Source organism: Silene latifolia, chromosome 9, assembly GCF_048544455.1.
Source record: "Silene latifolia isolate original U9 population chromosome 9, ASM4854445v1, whole genome shotgun sequence".
Taxonomy (NCBI): domain Eukaryota; kingdom Viridiplantae; phylum Streptophyta; class Magnoliopsida; order Caryophyllales; family Caryophyllaceae; genus Silene; species Silene latifolia.
This window is the reverse complement of record NC_133534.1, coordinates 169,454,482-169,467,195: the sequence shown is the minus strand read 5'-3', so window position 1 is coordinate 169,467,195 and position 12,714 is coordinate 169,454,482. Positions and strand designations below refer to the sequence as shown.

Genomic DNA, 12,714 nt, shown 5'->3' with positions numbered 1-12,714 from the left:
TGATTTTGATGAATGTGGTTGAGGAAATCTTGTTTTTGTGATGGAGAGGATGAGGGTTTTGAGTTTTTGGGGTTTATAGGTAGTGTTTTGAATGAAGGAATGAAGAAATGAATGTGGGAGGGGGTTTATAAAAGACCCGAAAAATTTGAAATGCAGGGGGAAGACGGGCGGCTTTCCTTCGGGACGGCCGAATTCTGTCAGGATGGGCTAAGAAATTCTCGCCTAAAGACGGGCTTCTTTCAGCAAAGACGCTCGGATTTGTAACTGCAAGACGGGCGTCTTTTAGTGAAGACGGGCGGATTCCTTTCCAGGGAATTTTCTTGTTTTTCTCAGCCAAAAAGACGGGCGTCTTCTCTTGTAGGACGAGCGTCTTTTTGAGGACGGGCGGATTCTTTGCAGGACGCCCGGATTTGCTAACAGTCCCAAAATTTCAAAATTTCAGCTCATGAAGGACGGGCGGATTCGGACCAAGACGCCCGGGTTGTCTGAAGACGGGCGGGTTCTCTTGAAAACGCTCGGATTCTTCCCCTTTTACCCGGATTCAGTTCCATCCGTGTACTTGCATATCCCTTGTCATTTTTCATTCTTCAAAATCTCGTGTTCTTTATTGCGGAGGCACTACTAAGGCATGAATAGCCTAGGCAATTGCTATCCCCACACTAAGCTAAAGCACTACGCATCAATTGAAATCATTAGTCCCTCCCTCACTTCTCTCAAAAATGATAATTATCTTGATCAAGGCACAAAAATCCAAAAAATGACAAAAATGCAATTTAAGAATTAAAATGCGAGTTAGGGAATAAAAATATTTACAAATGGTGGTTTAGGGAGGACTCCACCAAACTCTCATCCTTAGCGAGATGTCATGGGGGCATGTCCAAGGTATTGTTGATGTTGCTCAACACCTTGAAGAAGTAATCAAAAGCTTGTTCATTGTCGTGATAAAGATCTTCAATAGATCTTTGCCCTTGTTGTCGGTCTTGACCGATAGCATTACCAATATAGGGATTGAAAATCCCTTCAAACTCATCGTCCCAAAGACCACACACTTCATCTACTTGATCACTAAAGATCTCTTGAGTTGATAGAGACAACTCTCCCATTTTCTTGTCTTGGCCAATGAGGCCATCTTCTTCATTGCTTGACTTTGGTGAGCTTTTCAAGCTCTCTTTCTTACAATTCACTTGCTCTTTGAATGGAGCATCTTCAATTTTCTTCTTCCATTGGAGTTCCGACTTCTTCCTATCATCCTTCCGGCTATAATGAACAATCATAAAACATGGTTCATGCAAACGGGGAGCTCTCATGGTCTTGTCAAGATTGAAAGTTATGCTCTCATCTCCCACTTCTAGAGTGAGCTCTCCATGTTTTATATCAATCACCGCACCCGCGGTGTGTAAGAAAGGTCTTCCTAGAATGATTGGAATGTTGGAATCTTCTTCCATATCAACAATGACAAAGTCCACCGGGATGAAAAATTTCCCAATTCGCACGGGAACATCTTCCCATATCCCTAATGGTGTCTTCGTCGATCTATCGGCCATTTGGAGTGTAATATGTGGGAAATAATCTGTATACTTCCCTTAAAATTGAAGGATTATAACGAATTTAATTAAGACGATCACTAGTCATAAATAAAATACATAAACAAAGTAAAGGATTCAGAAATAACCTTCGGTCCTAGCAAATATGGCCTAAGAACAATATCAAATTAGATATTCGCCTATGAGTTGCACCCAAGACGATATGAGATATGCCCTTTGATAATGCTAGAATCGATCCAAATTTTCTGTAAAGTTTTTTGTTGTTTTTTTGTGTTTTTCTGATGAGGGAGGAGGCTAGGTTAAAAGACAATTAGGGTTGAATAATGATCACCCTATTCTAATTATTGTAACCGAAATATGGGAGTGAATTAGGGAGATTTAATCTTCCCTAATTCGGCCCACTATAACCGAAATAAGGAGTATAATCTCCTTATTTGTGGTTATTCCAAAAATGTATAAAATGTGTTAAAATTGCCATCTAGTGAGGATCGAACCCATGACCTCTTGGTTTGTGTACCCTCACTATTACCACTATGACACATTCATCTTGTTGATATTAAATATAATCGATTACATTTAATTACGAATTAACAGATTAATTCGTCCAAGCTAACATTACATACATTTAATTAAATATAACTTATTATATTTAATTTACTTAATTGACATGATTAATTCGTCTCAACTAATATTATTTAATCTTCATTAAATAATTGTCTCATCAACACATTGACTAACTGTTTAGTCATATTAGGCATCAATGTGATTATATTTCTATAATCACATCTCTCAAACACATCCTATAGGTGTGACCTTTAGGGACCAGTTGATCACCGCCATCATTATGATTATAACGTCAAACTTTCTAGCAAGCCAACCGTTATTAGGTAAACGTTAATCAACTGATTAAATATACGAAGTATACCCTTGTAAACCTGTAAGAGATTTAAAAATGTTATCACACTAATTTGTGGAGGACACAAGCTCCAACAAACTCCCACTTGTCCTCACAAGTGTATGTGCAATAACCGATTCTCATATCCTAAAATTTCTCCCACTCAATGTAAAACAATTTGCAAATCCGCATTCACAAAGGTCGTATTTTACAAGCGATCATTATCAAGAGTGGTTTCCCCGACTAGAGAGTAACTTAACTGATAAACGAATCAACATTCGAGCATGGCCATGCATTTTGATTTACATCTCCTCGAGTGGCCCTGAGAAATAACTATACCTGATAAGGGTTGGATATTTTCCTCAACTCGAATCCTGCAGATGTAAGCACAGTATGAAATGACCCAGAAAAAATCTACTTAGCCTCCAGTTACGGCAGACCGTGAGAAAGAAACCAAAGTCACCCAAAAACTGCCTTAATCTCAAGAGACAGACGATAGTCAAAAGAATCGACTCTAGGAACATAATGGATGTCCTATCCACGACCTGGCACCGAATGTTTTTAAACATTTAGGACTCCATTACTTTGTCACAAAAAGTTGTCCTACGAGGTATCGTTATAATCTCGCATCTGTGATCGATCAGTCAACCGTTTGACTTATGGCTCGTTGAACCCACCATCAATCGACTGCACAATATAATAGCCGGAGTTATCAGCTCACATTGGCGATTACGGACCAAAACAAATATAATGTAATTCAGTTCACTTTGTGGCGTTCAATTTTGTCAGTACAATCCACATGAAAAAAAAAATATTATATATAAAACGATGAAGTTATAAATAGTATATATGAAAAAGATAATGTCTCAAATCCATAATCAAGTACTACAACTCAGGAACGCGTTTAATTCCCATGGAATTAACGTGCCCTACATACTTATCATAATTCAACGGTTTAGTGAGAGGATCCGCGATGTTATCATCCGTCGCAATCTTGTCTATCACTATCTCCTCTTGCTCCACATAATCACGGATCAGGTGAGCTTTCCAACGTACATGTCTAGATTTGTTGCTAGACTTTGGCTCCTTAGCCTGGAAGATGGCACCTCTATTGTCACAATAGATGGTGATCAGGTCATTCGAACTAGGAACTACCGTAAGTCCTTGTAAGAATTGACGCATCCATATCGCTTCCTTTGCTGCCACCGAAGCGGCATAGTACTCGGATTCAGTAGTAGAATCTGCTACAACACTCTGTTTGGAACTCTTCCAGCTGACCGCAGCACCATTAAGAGTGAAGACGAACCCGGACTGAGATTTTGAATCATCTCGATCCGTTTGGAAGCTAGCATCTGCGTAACCGATTGCGCATAGCTTAGAATCGCCTCCATAAGTCAATACCCAATCCTTAGTCCTCCGTAGGAACTTGAGGATGTTTTTAACAGCTATCCAGTGTGTTTCACCTGGACTCTTTTGGTACCGACTCGTCATACTCAATGCATATGCCACGTCTGGACGTGTGCATATCATGGCATACATGGTCGATCCTATTGCAGATGCATAAGGAACACGACTCATACGCTCAATCCCTTCAGGCGTCGTGGGTGACTGAGACTTGCTCAACTGCATCCCAGTCGTCATTGGAAGGTTCCCCTTCTTGGAGTTGGTCATGCTGAACTTCTCAAGAATCTTATCCAAATAAGACTCCTGACTAAGTGATAACGTCCGTCGTGATCTATCTCGGTAGATACGGATTCCCAAAATGCGCTGTGCCTCACCCAGATCTTTCATCTGGAAATGGTTCTTCAACCATTCTTTAACCGAAGATAGGAGAGGAATGTCATTCCCAATCAAGAGTATGTCATCGACATACAATATCAAGAATACAATCTTGCTCCCACTCGACTTGATATATAAGCATGGTTCTTCGACCGATCGAGTGAAACCATACTCTTTTATCACCTGGTCGAAACGATGATTCCAACTTCGAGAAGCTTGCTTAAGTCCATAAATGGAACGCTTAAGCTTGCATACTTTCTTAGGATGTTCAGGATCTATGAAACCTTCGGGTTGGACCATGTACAACTCTTCCTCCAAATAACCGTTTAAGAAGGCGGTTTTCACATCCATTTACCAAATCTCAAAATCATGAAATGCGGCAATCGCTCAGATTATCCGAATGGAACGTAGTATGACTACAGGTGCAAAAATCTCATCATAATGCAATCTGTGCACTTGAGTGAAACCTTTTTCCACAAGTCGTGCCTTATAGGTATCTGGTTGCGCGTCTACATAACGCTTTATTTTGTAAAGCCATTTGCACTGTAGAGGTTTTACCTTAATAGGTAAATTAACTAGATCCCATACGTCATTCTCATACAAGGAGTCCATCTCGGATTTCATGGCTTCGAGCCATAGCTTTGAGTCGGAACAGGTCATAGCACCTTTATAGGTAATGGGTTCATAACTCTCTAGGAGTAAAACGTCATTCTCCTCGACCATACCAATGTATCTGTCCGGAGGATGAGAGACTCTACCCGACCTTCTAGGTTCCTCAGGAATGTTAACCGTATCATCAGTTGGAGTAACAACTTCCTCCATCTATTCCTCGGTTGTTGGTTCTGGAATCTTCGACAGCTCGAAGGTTCTATTACTCGTCTTGTTCTCAAGAAATTCTTTCTCTAAGAACGTCGCACTAGCCGCAACAAAAACTCGATGTTCGGTAGGCGAATAGAAGTAATGACCAAATGTTCCTTTTGGATAACCTATAAAGTATGTCTTGACCGATCGCGGGCCGAGCTTATCCTCGTGTCTCCACTTAACATAAGCCTCGCAGCCCCAAACCCGAATAAAGGACAAGTTAGGGACCGTTCCCTTCCACATTTCATATGGAGTCTTGTCGACAGCTTTAGACGAACTTCGGTTAAGTATAAGAGCAGCTGCCAAAAGAGCAAAACCCCATAATGAATCAGGCACTACCTTGTGACTCATCATGGATCGAACCATATCAAGTAAGGTTCGATTTCTCCGTTCGGACACACCATTTAATTGAGGTGTTCCAGGTGGAGTTAACTGCAGAACGATTCCACAGTCTTTCAGGTGTTGATCAAACTCATTTGAAAGATATTCGCCACCCCGATCTGAACGGAGTGCTTTAATCTTTCTACCCAGTTGGTTCTGTACCCTGTTCTGGTATTCCTTGAATTTCTCAAAGGACTCACTTTTGTGCTTCATTAAATAGACATATCCGTATCTACTCAAATCGTCCGTGAAAGTGATGAAATATCTATAGCCATCTCTAGCGGTAATTGACATAGGTCCACAAACATCAGTATGTATGAGTCCTAATAGGTCACTAGCGCGCATTCCAACACCTTTGAAGGAAATTTGAGTCATCTTGCCAATGAGACATGATTCACACGTGCCATATGTAGAAAAATCGAATGCGGGAATGGTCCCATTATCGACGAGTTTCTTCACGCGTTTCTCATTTATGTGTCCCATTCGACAATGCCATAGATAGGTTTGATCTTTGTCACCAACCTTTATTTTCTTATTATTCACGTGTAATACTTCTGTGGTTTGGTCTAAGATATAAATTCCATTCATGGAAACTGCTTTGCCATAAATCATTTCATTGAAAGAGAAAATACAGCTATTATCCTTTATTGAAAATGCAAAACCGTCTTTAGCAAGTACGGAAACAGAAATAATGTTCTTAGACAAACTGGGTACATATGTGATTATTTAGAAATAACTCAAAACCACTAGGGAGTTGGATTACATATGTTCCCTTCGAGACAGCAGCAACTCGTGCTCCATTCCCGACTCGCAGGTCCACATCACCCTTTTCGAGAGGTATGATGTTCTTTAGGCCCTGCAAATGATTACACAGATGAGAACCACAACCAGTATCAAGTACCCAAGTTTCGAAACTTGCATGGTTAATCTCAATCATATGAATATAAGATGACATACCAACAGGAACGACGCGGCCTGCTTTGATGTCCTCACGGTAGACGGGACAGTTCCTCCTCCAATGTCCAGTCTTGTGACAATGGTGGCACTCTATGTCACCGCCCTTGCTCTTTGCCTTGCCCTGTGAGCCATTAGTCTCACCAGGCACACTCTTTCCGTTTCCTAGCTTCTTGAACTTTGGCTTACCTACAGCTAGGTCGCCATGAGCCTTGCCCTTACCTTTACCCTTATTGTGAATCGTGAGGACATCCTGCTTCATGCTCCCACTCAATTTCATATCCTTCTCGGTCTGTACGAGAAGGGAGTGTAGCTCATGAGGACTCTTTTTCAAGTCATTCATGTAATAGTTCGCCCTGAAAAGGGCAAAACCATCGTGAAGAGAATGAAGCATTCGGTCAATGACAATGCTCTCACTGATTTTACAATTCAGTGCCTCCAGCTTCTCAACATTCTCAATCATGTAAAGAATGTGTGGGCTAACCGGTTGGCCCTTCTGGAGTTTCGCATCAAAGAAGCGACAGGTATGCTCATATGTAACGATTCTCGGTGCCTTTGAGAACTCGTTAGTGAGCGTGGTGAAAATCTTGTTTGCACCTTGAGCAATGAAGCGTCTCTGCAAATTGGTTTCCATTGCAAAGATGAGTACGTTCTTTATCGCACCCGCTTCCATAACGAAATCACTATAAGCGAGTGTCTCGTTGCCTCCTGCATTGGGGCCTGGGTTGACCGGTATTGGCTCAGTTAAGTACTTGAGCTTACCGTCAAGCAATGATGACATTCCGTAGTGCCGCCTCCCAGTCCGCAAAGTTGGACCCATCATTTTTCAGACGTGTGAACTGATTCATCTGGTCCATGAATACTTTCAGCCAGAACGCGCGATCAAGTGTGGCACTAGGCATTGGGATTGCGTTATTTCCAGCCATTTCGTTGTAACAGTATTATAAAAAAATAATCGTGTTCTACATCATGAGAAGAAGAATAAAAATAATAAGCATGTGCATCGTTTATATTTTTAAGTCTAATGAACTCTTGTCATAACGCGAAGACTCAAAACATTTATACAATTGACCTCCCTCAATAATTATATAAATGATCCCAAGACTCAACTCTCTCAGTAAATTGATAAGCTAACCTTTTAGCTAATTCTACCGTTAGAATTCTTGGTCGATAAATTTCTGTAAATTCTATCTTTAGTCCATCATAATCACGAGAAACTCTTCGGACTATGATGTTGAGGTAAACTAAGTCAACACAACTACTTACCCAACGTAGAAGGGGTCATATTATGCCTACCGACGAAGAAGGGATTCATAGTTGTTTGCCCTTATAAAGACTAATCTCAATTTCCGTTTTAGAGGAAGATCCCATCAACTTTATTTTAATTCATTTTAAGTGAACTAATATCTAGCATGCGAGAATGAATAAACTAAGGTGATGGCTTAAAGACTGTGACATCTGTATGTCCATGAAAACTAACATACAACCTATATGAGTCAATTTTCATGCATTTTATTAGTAAGTGGTTTGGTTTTAGGCGGAATATGATGTATAAACTAACATGTGAATGAAAAGCAATAAGAATGAAAAACGTAAAAACAGTAAAAGTCCTAGTGTGGCCTATCCTATCAAAATGAACAATAAATACAAGTTTGGAATCCTCCTTGGACCCGAGAAGCTTGTCTTGATGTTCCATCTTGATCCATGTAGCGGGAGTGAGCTCCAATCTCCATCTTTAGTCTTCTTTTTAAAATTACAATAAATAAAATTTACATAATAAACATATTTATTACATTCTAATTTCAAAACCCAAAAAATAAAGAAAAATAAAGGAGATTCGAGATCTCATAATTACATTAAAAATTATGTTTCCTTCATTACGAAAACATAATTTGACTAAGGCCACACTAAGTATTACAACTGATTGCAAAAATACGTAAATTAAATTCATTCAACAAAAATAAAATATAATGCATCAACTAAAATAAATTAAACATACATGACACAATTCCTTAATTATGTTGATTAATTTATCCAAACCACCTTTTTAAATCAAATTAAGTGACAATTCCTCAATTAATCACATTAATTTCAATCTTAATCCATATTAAACTTGTAATATGAATTCAATCCGTCAAAATTTTAAACTGCTTTAAAATAATTCGGTATCTTTTAATTGTAAACCGTTTCACAATAACTAATTGGCCAAAATCAAAACAAAAACAAAATCCTTTTTTTTTATTTGGTCTCGGCATAAACAAAGAAAAACAAAACAAGCATGTTTCTTATTTTATACACGATTTTATCTGTAACAACCGAAACAAATTTTTTTTTTTAAATTCATCCCCTCGTGAACGAGAGCACGTGAACAATAACAACAAATTTTTTTTTTTTTTGATGCTTTTCCAAAACGGCATAAACAAAACAACCGCAAAAAACTTTAATCGGTTTTTCTTAGAAAACCGAGAGCAAAAAAACAACAAATTTTTTTTTTTTTAATACTGTTCATCCGTGAACAAAGATGAAAACAAAAAAAAATTTCACGGTTTTTAAATTAGGACCCTAATGCCTTTTTAATTTCAACTTAATCTGCATTAAATCAAACATGACGATTCCATTTATGTTTTAACTTAATCTGCATCAAATCAAACATCTACCAATTCTTCATATGACAATTTTAACTGATTAAAACAACATTATGAAAAATAAAAATGGAAATCTCGCATCAAAAAGAACAAACACCGGCTGCAAACATTTTTTTTCAATCGGCATTAACAAAAAAAAAACAGTCGTGCCCTAATTTTTTTCGGAAACCCTAAAAGTTTACATACAATTTTTATGAAAATCATCAAAATTAAAATTCGTGGCCTTTGCTCTGATACCACTTGTGGGAAATAATCTGTATACTTCCCTTAAAATTGAAGGATTATAACGAATTTAATTAAGACGATCACTAGTCATAAATAAAATACATAAACAAAGTAAAGGATTCAGAAATAACCTTCGGTCCTAGCAAATATGGCCTAAGAACAATATCAAATTAGATATTCTCTTATCAGTTGCACCCAAGACGATATGAGATATGCCCTTTGATAATGCTAGAATCGATCCAAATTTTCTGTAAATTTTTTTGTTGTTTTTTTGTGTTTTTCTGATGAGGGAGGAGGCTAGGTTAAAAGAGAATTAGGGTTGAATAATGATCACCCTATCCTACTTATTGTAACCGAAATATGGGAGTGAATTAGGGAGATTTAATCTTCCCTAATTCGGCCCACTATAACCGAAATAAGGAGTATAATCTCCTTATTTGTGGTTATTCCAAAAATGTATAAAATGTGTTAAAATTGCCATCTAGTGAGGATCGAACCCATGACCTCTTGGTTTGTGTACCCTTACTATTACCACTATGACACATTCATCTTGTTGATATTAAATATAACCGATTACATTTAATTACGAATTAACAGATTAATTCGTCCAAGCTAACATTACATACATTTAATTAAATATAACTTATTATATTTAATTTACGAATTGACAGTTAATTCGTCTCAACTAATATTATTTAATCTTCATTAAATAATTGTCTCATCAACACATTAACTAACTGTTTAGTCATATTAGGCATCAATGTGATCATATTTCTATAATCACATCTCTCAAACACATCCTATAGGTGTGACCTTTAGGGACCAGTTGATCACCGCCATCTGTATGATAATAACGTCAAACTTTCTAGCAAGCCAACCGTTATTAGGTAAACGTTAATCAACTGATTAAATATACGAAGTATACCCTTGTGAACCTGTAAGAGATTTACAAATGTTATCACACTAATTTGTGGAGGACATAAGCTCCAACATAATATTGGTGCATTTAAGCTCTCCCATCCCCAACCTTTTACTCACCGAGTACGGTATAACACTCACACTAGCCCCTAGATCACATAAACCTTTGTTGATCGTGGTGTCGCCAATGGTACACGGTATTGAGAAGCTTCCCGGATCCTTGAGTTTTGGAGGTGAACTCCCTTGAAGTATTGCAGTACTCACCTTAGTGAAGGCGATAGTCTCAAGCTTCCGGATCGACTTCTTCTTTGTGAGGATGTCTTTCATGTATTTCGCATAGGCCGGCACATGATTGATTAATTCTGTGAAAGGAATTGAGACTTCCAAATTCTTCACAATTTCCATAAATTTTCCAAATTGGTCATCAAATTTGGGCTTGGCTTGACGACTTGGAAAAGGAAGTCTAATCACAATGGGCTCCTTCTCCTTGACCTTGTCTTCATTTTTCTTTGAAATTTCTTCTTTTGATGGTTCTCCATCCTTGGAGTTTTGCACAATTTCTTCCTTATCACTAGCTTCCACAACTTCATCCTCAACTTGCTTCTTCGGTGCTTCATACCTTGTACCACTTCTCAAGTGAATGGCACTAACCGTTTCATGTCTTGGGGGATTACTTTGAGGTGGTAATTGCCCCTTTTGTCTTTGTGGGCTTGAAGATGCTAGTTGAGTCAATTGGGTTTCCAACATTTTGGTGTGAGCTAGGATGTTGTTGATGGTGGTTTCCTTTGCTTGACTATCTTTTTGCATTTGAGTGAAAAACTCTTGTTGATTCTTTTGCATTTGAAGGACCGCTTTTTGAACATCAAAACCTTGGTCATTTTGTTGATTGTAAGGAGATTGATTTTGGTAACCTTGGTTTTAGTTGTAAAAGGGTCTTTGATTTTGGTTTCTCATGGGAGGTGGGGTGTATGTTGTTTGAGGGTTTTGAACATTTTGGCTTTTGTATGAGAGATTTGGATGGAATTTGGTGTTTTCATTGTAATAGTTAGAATAAGGGGTACCACTCTTGTATGCTTGGAAAGCATTCACTTGTTCATTTGTTTCCCTACATTCACTTTGGTCATGTCCCAAAGTTCCACAATTCTCACATATCCCACTTGGGATTGATGAAGATGCCGTCATGGCATTAACATGATGCTTTGGTGATTTTGAGGCTTCTTCAAGTCTAGCCATAGCCTTTTCAAACTTCAAATTGATGGTATCAATGTGTGCACTAAGTTGAGCACCCAATTGAGTAACGGAGTCCACTTCATGCTTTCCTCCTCTAGTAGCCTTGCGAGGTCTACTATATTGTGAGTTATGGACCGCCATTTCCTCAATTTTGTTCCAAGTTTGATTGTCATCAACTTCGGTGAACATTCCATTTGATCCCATGTTGAGAATGTTCCTTGAATCTTCATATAGACCGTTCCAAAATTGTTGTACCAAGAACCACTCGCTAAGTCCATGGTGAGGACACGAGCGACAAATTCCTTTGAACCGCTCCAAAGCTTCATACAAAGATTCTTCATCCCTTTGCTTAAAACCCGTAATTTGAGCTCTTAGCATGTTAGTCTTTTCCGGTGGATAGAATTTTTTGTAGAAAGCTAGAACCAACTTCTTCCAAGAATCAATTCCGAGAGTAGCCTTATCAAGGCCTTTCAACCATTGTTTCGCGGTGCCAATTAGAGAAAAAGGAAATAAGACCCATCGAATTTGGTCTTGAGTTACACCGGTTTGAGAAATCGCATCACAATAGTCACAAAAGGTCTCCATATGAGAGTGAGGGTCTTCACTAGGCATCCCCTCAAATTGGCTTCTTTCGACTAATTGGATAAATGCGGATTTGGCAATAAAATTTCCGGTTAGATGTTGTGTAATACTCCGTATTTATAAGTCTTGGGGTACTCTATCGAGTAGGCCTTACTCTGTCGAGTAAGGGTAAGTTGCGTTTTAGAAAAGTTTCTGACCTATTGGGTACTCGATCGAGTAACTAGGGTACTCGATCGAGTAAGGGGGCACTCGATCGAGTACCTCGGGTACTCGATCGAGTAGCCGGTTTTACGGGGAGTTTTCTCGGGTTTTGTTAATTATGCGATTAAGGTATATAAGATTTGTCGTCATTATTCTAAATCACTTTTGCAAAACCTAAATTACTGTTTAAGAGAGAAAGCAAGCAAGTTCTTTATCCTAATCGCATTATTAGCAATCCCCGGAGTTCGGAAGGTCAGTTCTCGTCGTTGGTTATACCGTTGAGTTCCTTGCGTCGAGGGTAAGATCTATGTACCCTTTTTAGTGTCTTTCCTTTGATTTGGTTAAACCCTAATATAGGGATTTGGGGGTTTTTGAGTAGTATGTAATTGGGTAGCATTTATGTGTTGTATGATAGGAGGAGGTTTCATAGAAGAGGCTTTTTGATACAGTAGTAGAGACCGTCTGACAGTGTGCTTTCCAGGTAGGATTTACTACTCAG

General features: G+C 38.6%; 1 non-coding gene across 1 annotated transcript; it reads left to right on the top strand.

The window, feature by feature from the left end:
- The first annotated feature begins 11,703 nt into the window (after window positions 1–11,703).
- On the top strand, window positions 11,704–11,810 carry LOC141603248 (small nucleolar RNA R71). Its single transcript, XR_012525138.1, has one exon. It is a non-coding gene; the product is annotated as a small nucleolar RNA R71 (small nucleolar RNA).
- The last annotated feature ends 904 nt before the right edge of the window (window positions 11,811–12,714 follow it).